Consider the following 12,198-nt stretch of genomic DNA (forward strand, 5'->3'; position numbering starts at 1 on the left):
CGCCACTGCTTCGCACACCTCCCAACTTTTTGAGTTGGGAACGAGGGACACCTATCAGCAAAAGTATGCAGGCATAGGACACACCCCCTGCCACGCCCCCTTAAAGGAGAATCATACAAATGACAAGATTGGTTAAACCCACAAGGGTTTTTTTTTTTACCACTACTATTCCTTTATATTGGCGTTTGGAATTTACAAATGCAGCAGTTTAGAAATCAGATGAAATGTTTAGCACTGGGAAACATTTTTTTGATTTTTGTGCATTTTATATACAACTATATAGATCAGGCCAAAATGAGGGACAAATGAGGGACAGAGGGATATTGCTCCAAATCAGGGACAGTCCTTCGAAATCAGGGACAGTTGGGAGCTATGGGCTTCGGGCCTATAGATTAAGATATGTTTTTCCTCATTTAAGACATGTTTTTTTTTCCCACAACCATCACGAATCACATCCTTCAGTACAGGTGTGGGGGGGGGGGCGAGTGCGTACGAGGGAGGCCCCGGGTGTGTACAGGTGGGGAGGAGGGCTAAGTGCATAATTGGCAACATTGTAAAAAAATGTATAGGTACACTTTTTTTGCTGTAGGCGGAGTCTTATTATAATTAGGGGCGGTCCATGCATTTGTAGGCGTGACATAGCAAAAAATGAAAAATACATCACGGAGCCCCCCTTACATCAGATTCCCCAGCGGTGCCCCCCCTTACATCAGATTCCCCAGCGGAGCCCCCTCCTACATCAGATGTCCCCAGCGGAGCCCCCTCCTACATCAGATTCCCCAGCGGAGCCCCTCCTTACATCAGATGTCCCCAGCGGAGCCCCTCCTTACATCAGATGTCCCAAGCGGAGCCCCTCCTTACATCAGATGTCCCCAGCGGAGCCCCCTCCTACATCAGATGTCCCCAGCGGAGCCCCCTCCTACATCAGATGTCCCCAGCGGAGCCCCCCCTACATCAGTTGTCCCCAGCGGAGCCCCCTCCTACATCAGTTGTCCCCAGCGGAGCCCCCTTCCCAAATTAGTTGTCCCCAGCGGAGCCCCCTCCAACATCAGATGTCCCCAGCGGAGCCCCCTCCTACATCAGATTCCCCAGCGGAGCCCCTCCTTACATCAGATGTCCCCAGCGGAGCCCCTCCTTACATCAGATGTCCCAAGCGGAGCCCCTCCTTACATCAGATGTCCCCAGCGGAGCCCCCTCCAACATCAGATGTCCCCAGCGGAGCCCCCCCCTACATCAGTTGTCCCCAGCGGAACCCCCTCCTACATCAGTTGTCCCCAGCGGAGCCCCCTTCCCAAATTAGTTGTCCCCAGCGGAGCCCCCTCCTACATTAGTTGTCCCCAGCGGAGCCCCCTCCTACATCCGATGTCTCCAGCGGAGCCCGCTCCTACATTAGTTGTCCTCAGCAGAGCCCCCTTCCCAAATTAGTTGTCCCCAGCGGAGCCCCCTCCTACATTAGTTGTCCCCAGCGGAGCCCCCTCCTACATCAGATGTCCCCAGCGGAGCCCCCTCCTACATCAGATGTCCCCAGCGGAGCCCCCTCCTACATCAGATGTCCCCAGCGGAGCCCCCCCACATCAGATTCCCCAGCGGAGCCCCTCCTTACATCAGATGTCCCCAGCTGTGCCCCCCCTTACATCAGATTCCCCAGCGGTGCCCCCCCTTACATCAGATTCCCCAGCGGAGCCCCTCCTTACATCAGATGTCCCCAGCGGAGCCCCTCCTTACATCAGATGTCCCCAGCGGAGCCCCCTCCTACATCAGTTGTCCCCAGCGGAGCCCCCTCCCACATCAGATGTCCCCAGCGGAGCCCCCTCCTACATCAGATGTCCCCAGCGGAGCCCCCTCCTACATCAGTTGTCCCCAGCGGAGCCCCCTCCTACATTAGTTGTCCCCAGCGGAGCCCCCTTCCCAAATTAGTTGTCCCCAGCGGAGCCCCTTCCTACATTAGTTGTCCCTAGCGGAGCCCCCTCCTACATCAGATGTCCCCAGCGGAGCCCCCTCCTACATCAGATGTCCCCAGCGGAGCCCCCTCCTACATCAGATGTCCCCAGCGGAGCCCCCTCCTACATCAGATGTCCCCAGCGGTGCCCCCGCCAAGGGGGAACAAAATAGTGTCTCCGCCAGCCGTGTGATTACAATAGTACCACCGCCCACCCCTTTCCATAACAGACCGGTGTCCTGCAGAAAAAGGTCCCCCGGCAGATAATGAAAAACTATAAATGTATCAACACACCATGTGGTAAGGTGGATACACAATTACAGATAAGAACGTGCCACGTCCTAAATTTGAAATTTAATCGAAAAGAATCTAAAAAGAAGAAAAATTGGGCTATGGACTTTTTAGGCAAAATACAACAACTTGATTAATAAAAATATTAATTTTTATTTACAAAAACTCTAAAACACAAAATCAGTACAAAAGAATTTCATAAATGATCAGAGAATCATCCCTATTTGTGTTACCGCTCTTCGCTTCGCACCAGTGGCGTTGCTAGGGGGGGGGGGTGGGGGGTTCAATCCGCACCCGGGTGCCACCCACTACAGGGGTGACACCATCCCGAGGGTGACAGAAGCCCTGGCTCCATTTTGCATTTTTTTTTTCCGCCTGAAATCCCTCTTACTGAGAGAGAATTATATTTGGTTGAAGGGAGGGCTGTACTGATGGAGGGGAGTCTATACTTAGTGAAGGGTGGTCTACTGAAGGAAGGGGGTCTGTACTAAGGGGCGACTATTGTTGGTGGAGGGGGGTGACACCATGTTTTACCGCACCGGGTGACACCAACCCTAGTGACGCCACTGCTTCGCACACCTCCCAACTTTTTGAGTTGGGAACGAGGGACACCTATCAGCAAAAGTATGCAGGCATAGGACACACCCCCTGCCACGCCCCCTTAAAGGAGAATCATACAAATGACAAGACTGGTTTTTTTTTACCACTACTATTCCTTTATATTGGCGTTTGGAATTTACAAATGCAGCAGTTTAGAAATCAGATGAAATGTTTAGCACTGGGAAACATTTTTTTGATTTTTGTGCATTTTATATACAACTATATAGATCAGGCCAAAATGAGGGACAAATGAGGGACAGAGGGATATTGCTCCAAATCAGGGACAGTCCTTCGAAATCAGGGACAGTTGGGAGCTATGGGCTTCGGGCCTATAGATTAAGATATGTTTTTCCTCATTTAAGACATGTTTTTTTTTCCCACAACCATCACGAATCACATCCTTCAGTACAGGTGTGTGGGGGGGGGGGGGGGCGAGTGCGTACGAGGGAGGCCCCGGGTGTGTACAGGTGGGGAGGAGGGCTAAGTGCATAATTGGCAACATTGTAAAAAAATGTATAGGTACACTTTTTTTGCTGTAGGCGGAGTCTTATTATAATTAGGGGCGGTCCATGCATTTGTAGGCGTGACATAGCAAAAAATGAAAAATGCATCACGGAGCCCCCCTTACATCAGATTCCCCAGCGGTGCCCCCCCTTACATCAGATTCCCCAGCGGAGCCCCCTCCTACATCAGATGTCCCCAGCGGAGCCCCCTCCTACATCAGATTCCCCAGCGGAGCCCCTCCTTACATCAGATGTCCCCAGCGGAGCCCCTCCTTACATCAGATGTCCCAAGCGGAGCCCCTCCTACATCAGATTCCCCAGCGGAGCCCCTCCTTACATCAGATGTCCCCAGCGGAGCCCCTCCTTACATCAGATGTCCCCAGCGGAGCCCCTCCTTACATCAGATGTCCCCAGCGGAGCCCCCTCCTACATCAGTTGTCCCCAGCGGAGCCCCCTCCCACATCAGATGTCCCCAGCGGAGCCCCCTCCTACATCAGATGTCCCCAGCGGAGCCCCCTCCTACATCAGTTGTCCCCAGCGGAGCCCCCTCCTACATTAGTTGTCCCCAGCGGAGCCCCCTTCCCAAATTAGTTGTCCCCAGCGGAGCCCCTTCCTACATTAGTTGTCCCCAGCGGAGCCCCCTCCTACATCAGATGTCCCCAGCGGAGCCCCCTCCTACATCAGATGTCCCCGGCGGATAATGAAAAACTATAAATGTATCAACACACCATGTGGTAAGGTGGATACACAATTACACATAAGAACGTGCCACGTCCTAAATTTGAAATTTAATCAGAAAAAGAAGAAAAATTGGGCTACGGACTTTTTAGGCACAATACAACAACTTGATTAATTAAAAATATTAATTTTTATTTACAAAAACTCTAAAACACAAACAACAAAAGAATTTCATAAATGATCAGAGAATCATTCCTATTTGTGTTACCGCTCTTATAGAATAATAATACTAAATTGGTGGAGACCACCAGAAAACACTCTCAACGGTGAAATAGTAAGTGATCCAAAATGGCGGAACATCAAAAGTGATGTTATGCACGACATGTTTCGCGTGTCCTCGCGCTTCTTCTGGAGCTTATTCTGACCAACTAGCAAAATGACAAATAAAGCATAATAAACAACAAAATATACATAACATATAATATTCATTAATATAGAGGTAAGACCAAAAAACAGTTTAGTGCAGTCTAGTTTAGAGACCCGGTAACACCGGTTCACAGCAGAGCAGTAAAAATGAAACACCGTGGGGGCGTGTGTAATAGCGTAAAGATGATAATTAGGGGACCAGGAAAGTGTACAAATAAGTCAATGATAACTTACTAAATATAAAAGTAGATTTGACTAAACCAATTCCACAGAAAGAGAAAAGGAATATCCCAGTATTTAGGGATGCCAGCTTTGATAAAAAGCGCTTACATCAATGGCTGCCAACAATGCCCTACGCTAATGCATAAGTAGATGCCAAAAAAAAGTACTCTGAAAAAATAAAATGAAAAGAATATTATTTAAGCACAATAATTGCTAAAAAGGGACAACAAAGTGGGGCCAATAAAGTGGTTGTAAATACTTACAACCAACTTTGACCTACAGGTAAGCCTAGATTAAAGCGGAGCTCCACCCTAAAGTGGAGCTTCCGCTCATTGGAACCCTCCCCCCCTCCGGCGCCACAATTGGCACCTTTCAGGGTGGAGGGGGGTGCAGGTACCTGTACAGTACAGGTATCTGCACCCACTTCCGGCATAGATATCTGCAGAATCTACGCCCCTTTCCACAGAATCTACGCCCCTTTCCGAAGGTCCCCCGCTGTCTGCTGGGAAACACACGGATCCCAGAGACAGCGGGGACCGTCCTTATTGTGCAGCGCGACTCGCGCATGCGCAGTAGGGAACCGGGAAATTAAGCCGCAAGGCTCCACTTCCTGATTCCCATACCCAAGATGGCAGCGACAGCACCCGAGGGACGATCGAGAGATCGGCTTCGGGTGCCGACATTGCGGGCACGCTGGGCGGGTAAGTGTCATTATTTTAAAAGTCAGGAGCTGCAGTATTTGTAGCTGCTGGCTTTAAAAAAAAAAAAACGGCGGACTCCCACTTTAAGGCTTACCTGTAGGTGCAAGAAATATCTCCTAAACCTATACGGTTTAGGAGATATTTACCCGAAGACAGGCACCGCTGTCTACGGCGCATGCGTTGTAGACAGCGGTGCGCAGGCGCACTGGACAGGCCGCAGATCGCGGCGATATGCCGCGAGTGTCGGCTCCCGTGCGCATGCGCAGGAGTGACGTCATCACCGCTCCGGCGAATCACAGCGCCAGAGCAGGAGACCCTGATTTCCCCCCAGGATCCATGGCAGCGGCGAAGATGAAGACGGAGGACCTGTTCGGGGGCTTCGTTCTCAAGTAAGTTATTCATATCGAGCTAGTATGCTATGCATACTAGCTCATTATGCCTTTGCCTTGCAGTGTGTGTTTTTTTTTTTTTTAGCCTTTACTTCTTCTTTAAACTATGTGAAAGACTCAGCAAGATACTGTTGATGTGATGTTACGCCGAGTAAATAGATACCTAACATGTGTAGCGCCGGCTCCTGAAGAGCTCACGCTATGTTTTTTTTTCAATTTAAGGTTACACCTGAACTGCAGTTTGGTTTGGGTAAAATTGTTTAAATTTGGACCTCAGCATCAGTCTGACTGGACAGGGGGCACTTGTGGGTTTAACTAATCTTTTTTTGTGTGTGTGATTCTCCTTTAAGGGGGCGTGACAGGGGGTGTGTCCTATGCCTACATACATTTGTTAATAGGTGTCCCTCAAAAAGTTGGGAGTTGTGAAACAAACGACTCCGTTTTTGTTATTGATACAAGTCTGTGATCTCTGAGACGTATCTGGAACCGGCGCCAGCTCATAATTCACATTACATTCATAATTCATATTATCACATGACATTCCGATGATTTACAGTGGTATAAAACCCAAAAGCCGTCATTTGTTATATTGCAGATGACCATTGCTCAGGTGTGATGGCTGCATTCATTTTCTTTTTTTTAGGCTTTCTTTCTTCTATTTTTGCCTGGTGAGCCTGCCGGTAAGTCTGTTTTTTTTTAAAAGAAAAAGCTCTCCAGCAGGACGTATCAGATGTAGGGATGAGACTAACTGTTTTACACTAGCAGCATAGGTGTGCACAGTAGACATGTGCAATTTGTTTGACAAATTCGTTAATTCTGAAATTCCTGAATTTTCGAATTTCCGAATTCTGAATACCCGGATTTTTGGATTTCCGAATTACAAATTTTTTTCCGAATTTTCAAAATTTCTACTTTAGAATTTTCGAATTTACGAATTCCCGAATTTTTGGATTTCCGACTTTCCACAATTCTGAAATACGAATTTCCAAAATTTCTAGTTTCGGATTTCTGAATTTTTCCATTTCCAAATTTCCAAATTTTCGAATTAAGAATTCGTAAATTCAAAAATGTGAAATCCGAAAATTTTAAAATCTGAAAAAAAGAAGGAACATCAGTAAAATTCGAAATAATAACTAACTATTAAATTATAGGTATTGGGATTTCCTTTCAAATTTGCCTATTTGTGAAAGTAACGAATACGAATTTATCCGAAGTTATGAATTATAAGAAATAACAAATGCCGCATTTAAAAGAATGGAACAATCTAATAATAATAAACAACAATAATAATAAAACCTTTTATTATTATTATTAATTTGTTCCATTCCATTTGTTTAAATCGGCATTAATGGAATTCGTTATTTTGGATAATTTGTAACTTCGGATAAATTCGTATTCGTTACGTTCACAAACAGGCAAATTTGAAAGGAAATTCCAATACCTATAATTTAATAGTTAGTTTTTGAATTCCAAAAATTCGGTAAATCAAAATTTGGAAATTCAAAAATTTGGAAATTTGGAAAATAAGAAATTCGAAAATTCGGAAATCTGAAAATTTGAAATTTGGAAATGTATTTATTTTTATTTTTTTAGGAGCTTTGGTGTAATATCAGGGGTCTAAACAGGGGGAATCTGCACCATACAGGGTGATTAGGGTGTGCCCAGGCACAGCTGGCACACCCCATGTGCATGCCTATGACTAGCAGCGATGCTCACAAAGATCAGCTTTTATTTATTCATGTAAAATGTTTATCCCAAAAGGAAGCAAACTGTTTGCTGTAACCATGTGGGTTCTTCTTTGGGGGGGGGGGGGGGGGCGGCACACAAAAAATAACCACCTCCGGCGGTGCAGCACTGGCAGCACAACGGGCAGTCCGGCACTTACCTGCTTGTGTGGCGGGGCTATGGTGTCCTCTCCTGAAGTGCGGGCGGAGACGGCTCCGGTCTCCGCTCCTCCAGCTTCCTCCGCCGCGTGTCTCCTCTTCCGCCAAAGCGCTGGCCATCCAATAGGGTCACTTGACACTTTGGCCAATCGGGAAACAGGTCTCACGACCTGCCTCCTGATGGGCAGGGAGGAACTTTAGTGTGAAAATAGCAAAAATTCATTTGCTGTCGTCACACAACTGGGTGTGACGAATTTCTGAATTCTCAAATTTTCTAATTTTCAGATTTTGGAATTTCTGAATTTCCGAATTTTTGAATGTTCAAACTTACGAATATTCGGAAAAAAATAGTTAAATGGGTTTCCGTTAATTCAGATATTTTCCGAATTAAGGACTTTGTCCAAATTCGTTAAAAAAAAACAAATTGGGAACTAAACGAATTGCACATGTCTAGCAGTGTTTTTTCCTTTCCATAACTTATTTTCTATTCACTTGCAATGTGCCCTTTGAACTTGCTAGAAAATGTAACCTTTTCAGAAAAGTCAGTTCCCGAGGCACAGCCCTCTCCCTCCTCACACATACTAGACCCCTCCTGTTCTGAGAAGAGGCTTGTACCCTTTCAGCCCTTGTACACACGGTCGGACATTCCGACGGAAAAATGTCCGATTGGACCATGTTGTTGGATAATCCGACCATGTGTGGGCTCCATCGGACTGTTTCCATCGGAACATCCGACCGACAAAGTTTTAGAGCTGGGCTATAAAATTGTCCGATAACATGATCCGATCGGACTTTGTCCGATCGTTTGTAGAGAATTCCAATCGGACAAAGTGCCACGCATGCTCAGATCAAATTCCTAGACCAAAGCTATTGGCTACTAGCCTGAACGTAGTCCCGTCGTAACGAAATAACGTCATCACGTTCTGTACGATCGGATTTTCCGACAACTTTGTCCGACCGTGTGTATGCAACACCAGTTTCGGAAAAAATCCGTCAGACAAAATCCGACGGATTTGGTTATCGGAATGTCCGACCGTGTGTACAAGGGCTTAGAAGTGTATTGAGCCTTAGGGAGAATCTCACCAAAAATAAAACTCATATTGCAGGGAGTGCCTGAAATGTGACCTGCTGCTCAGAGGCCTGCGAAATAAAAGCCTTTCTGAAGTCATTTCATCATCAGACGGTTTGTAGAGAGGAATTCCCTTGTTGTGTCCATTGGGCACTCCGCAGGGTCAGCCTTTCATCATTGGAACCTGGAGACACACTACTTTTGGTAACCGCAGTATAATCTTTGTGCTACAAAAATGTTTTTTTTTTTTTTTATGCTCAACATTTTGTTGTCTTGATGTGGTTTTGAATATTGAGATAGTGAGTTAAGCCTCGTACACACCATCGGATTGTTGGCCAACAAAACCATGGACTTTTGTCCGAAGGGCATTGGCCAAAACTAGTCTTGCATACAAACGGCAAGGGATTGTCGACCAACAATTACGAACGTAGTGATGTACTATGTTGTTTTTCAGCTCTTTAGCGCCACCCTTTTCGGCTCCTTCTGCTAGTCTCGTGTTAGTTGAAATTTGGCGAGTGCGGATTCCCGCTTTTTCATTTCGCGCTTTTCGTTTCGCACTTTTCAGTTCGTTTCTGAACGGCCGTTTGTCAACCAGACACGTTGCGGAATCGGAGCAGGTAACGTGTTACTTATTATTGGCCTTGGAGTTATTGCTTTGACATTATTTTTTTGGTTGAATAATAATGATTTGATTTAAAGAAAAAAAAATAGCTAAAGGAGGTACCACATCCATATATAGACTGTTTAAAGCGGAGGTCCACCCTAAAGTGGACCTTCCGCTCATCGGAACCCTCCCCCCCTCCGGTGCCACAATCGGCACCTTTCAAGGGGGAGGGGGGTGCAGTTACCTGGATAATCCAGGTAACTGCACCCACTTCCGGGACAGCTCTCTGCGGAAAGGGGCGTAACTTACGCCCCTTTCCGCAAGTGCCCGCCCCTTCCCGCAAGTGCCCCGCTGCCTGCTGGGAAACACACAGATCCCAGAGGCAGCGGGGAGCGTCCTTATTGCGCAGCGCAATTCGCGCATGCGCAGTAGGGAACCGGGAAATGAAGCCGAAAGGCTCCATTTCCTGATTCCCATACCCAAGATGGCGGCGGCAGGACCCGACAGACGACCTAGCGATCGGCTTCGGGTGCCGACATCGCGGGCGCGCTGGACAGGTAAGTGTCACTATTTTAAAAGTCAGCAGCTGCAGTATTTGTAGCTGCTGGCTTTTTAAAAAAAAAAAAACGCGGAATCCCCGTTGGACTCCCGCTTTAACCACTTTCAGCCCCGGACCATTTTGCTGGCTTAAGACCAGACCACTTTTTGCGATTTGGCACTGTGACGCTTTAACTGACAATTGCGCGGTCATGCGACCTGGCTCCCAAACAAAATTGATGTCCTTTTTTTTCCCCACAAATAGAGCTATAAACAAAAAAAGAGTGACAATTTTGAAAAAAACGCATTATTTTTAACTTTTTGCTATAATAAATATCCCCCAAAAATATATAAAAAAAATATTTTTCCTCAGTTTAGGCCGATACGTATTCTTCTACATATTTTTGATTAAAAAAAAAACGCAATAAGCAATTTTTGATTGGTTTGCGCAAAATGTATAGCGTTTACAAAATAGGGGATAGTTTTATGGCATTTTTATTAATATTTTTTTTTACTAGTAATGGCGGCGATCAGCGATTTTTATTGTGACTGCGACATTATGGCGGACATATCGGACATTTTTGACACATTTCTAGGACCATTGTCATTTATACAGCAATCACTGCTATACAAATGCTCTGATTCCTGTGTAAATGACACTGGCAGTGAAGGGGTTAACTAGTGGGTGGCAGTGTAGGGGTTAATTGTGTCCTAGGGGCGTGTTACTAACTGTGGGGGGCTGGGCTGTGTGTTAGTGAACACTGATCTCTGCTCCAATCACAGGGAGCAGAGATCAGTGTCACTTGTTGCTAGGCAGAACGGGGAGATGCTATTTACATCGGCATCTCCCCGTTCAGCCTCCCCGTGAGACGATCACGGGTATCCCCGAGGCAATTGAGTCCGCGGGTCCCGACCGGTGGCGTGCACGCGATGGCAGGAAGGCCATTTCAACTGGACGTACCTGTACGCCAGTTTGCCTGCCCGTGCCATTCTGCCGACGTACATGGTCGTGCTCCGGTCGGAACTGGTTAAAGAGAGTATAGGACCTTCTGAGTGTACTTTAACGGTACCAGAAAAGGAACATTACATAATCTTATAAAATACAAATTATTACAAGCACATTACAAGAAAAAAATATTTACTAAATAAAAGCAGGAAAATATGAGCTCTCATTGATATAACCACATAGTGTGTGGAAAAAAAATTAGATCCCTATCGCTGCTAGGTCAGGGAGGTCAACGTTTCGCTTTATGCTTCCTCAGGACATTCATTCCTTGACTGTAAGTAGAGGGATTCTGCATGGTAGACAAAGGAGGGAAACATCACGTTTCAGAAATAGATATAAAATTACATAATTTATATGGGTGAAGAAACGACCTAGGATTAGTAGAGGACTTATGACGATACGCAAGTGCTATGGGGGAGTAGCTGTCCCTGATGTATTCAAGTATTATCAAGCAGCCCATTTAGGGAGGGTAGTGAACTGGTGTAGGCATGTTGAATTTAAGCAATGGATAGACATGGAACAACAGCTGAGCCCTGTACCCCTGCATAGAGCACCCTCGTGTTACGCAGTGCTACCGCTCTCCCATAAAGTTGTAAACCCTTACAACCAACTTTGACCTACAGGTAAGCCTAGATTAAGGCTTACCTGTAGGTCCAAGAAATATCTCCTAAACCTACACGGTTTAGGAGATATTTACTGAAAGACAGGCAACGGCGATATGTGGAGTTTCCCGTGCGCATGCACGGGAGTGACGTCATCGCAGCTTCGCCGAATGACAGCGGGAGAGCAGCGAGACCCACGAGAAGATGGAGGCTCCGGACTACAGGGGACAGCGGTGACTTCGCTGGCTCCTGTGTCAGGTAAGTGACACATTAAGTGACACATAATGGACTACTATGCGATGCATAGTAGTTCATTATGCTTTACCTTTGCAGGGAATCAAAGAGGAAGTAACACCCATCAGGGTTTACTTCCTCTTTAACCACTTAAGGACCAGGCCTCTTTTTCAGACTGTTTACATGTTTAAAACAGTTTTTTTTTGCTAGAAAATTACTTAGAACCCCCAAACATTTTATATTGTTTTTTTTCGAACACCCTAGAGAATAAAATGGCGGTCGTTGCAATACTTTTTTTCACACCGTATTTGCGCAGCAGTCTAAGCCCCTGTACACACGGTTGGAGATTCCGATGGAATGTGTCCTATCAGACCGTTTTGTCGGATAATCCGACTGTGTGTGGTCTCCATCGGACTGTTTCCTTCGGAGTATCCGACGGACCAAGTTTTACAACTTGTTCGTAAAATTTTCTGACAAAATGCTCCAATCGGACATACTCCGATCATGTGTAGCC

Source organism: Lithobates pipiens, unplaced genomic scaffold, assembly GCF_037356315.1.
Source record: "Lithobates pipiens isolate NorthernLeopardFrog02 unplaced genomic scaffold, aLitPip1_a1.2 Scaffold_16, whole genome shotgun sequence".
Lineage (NCBI taxonomy): Eukaryota > Metazoa > Chordata > Amphibia > Anura > Ranidae > Lithobates > Lithobates pipiens.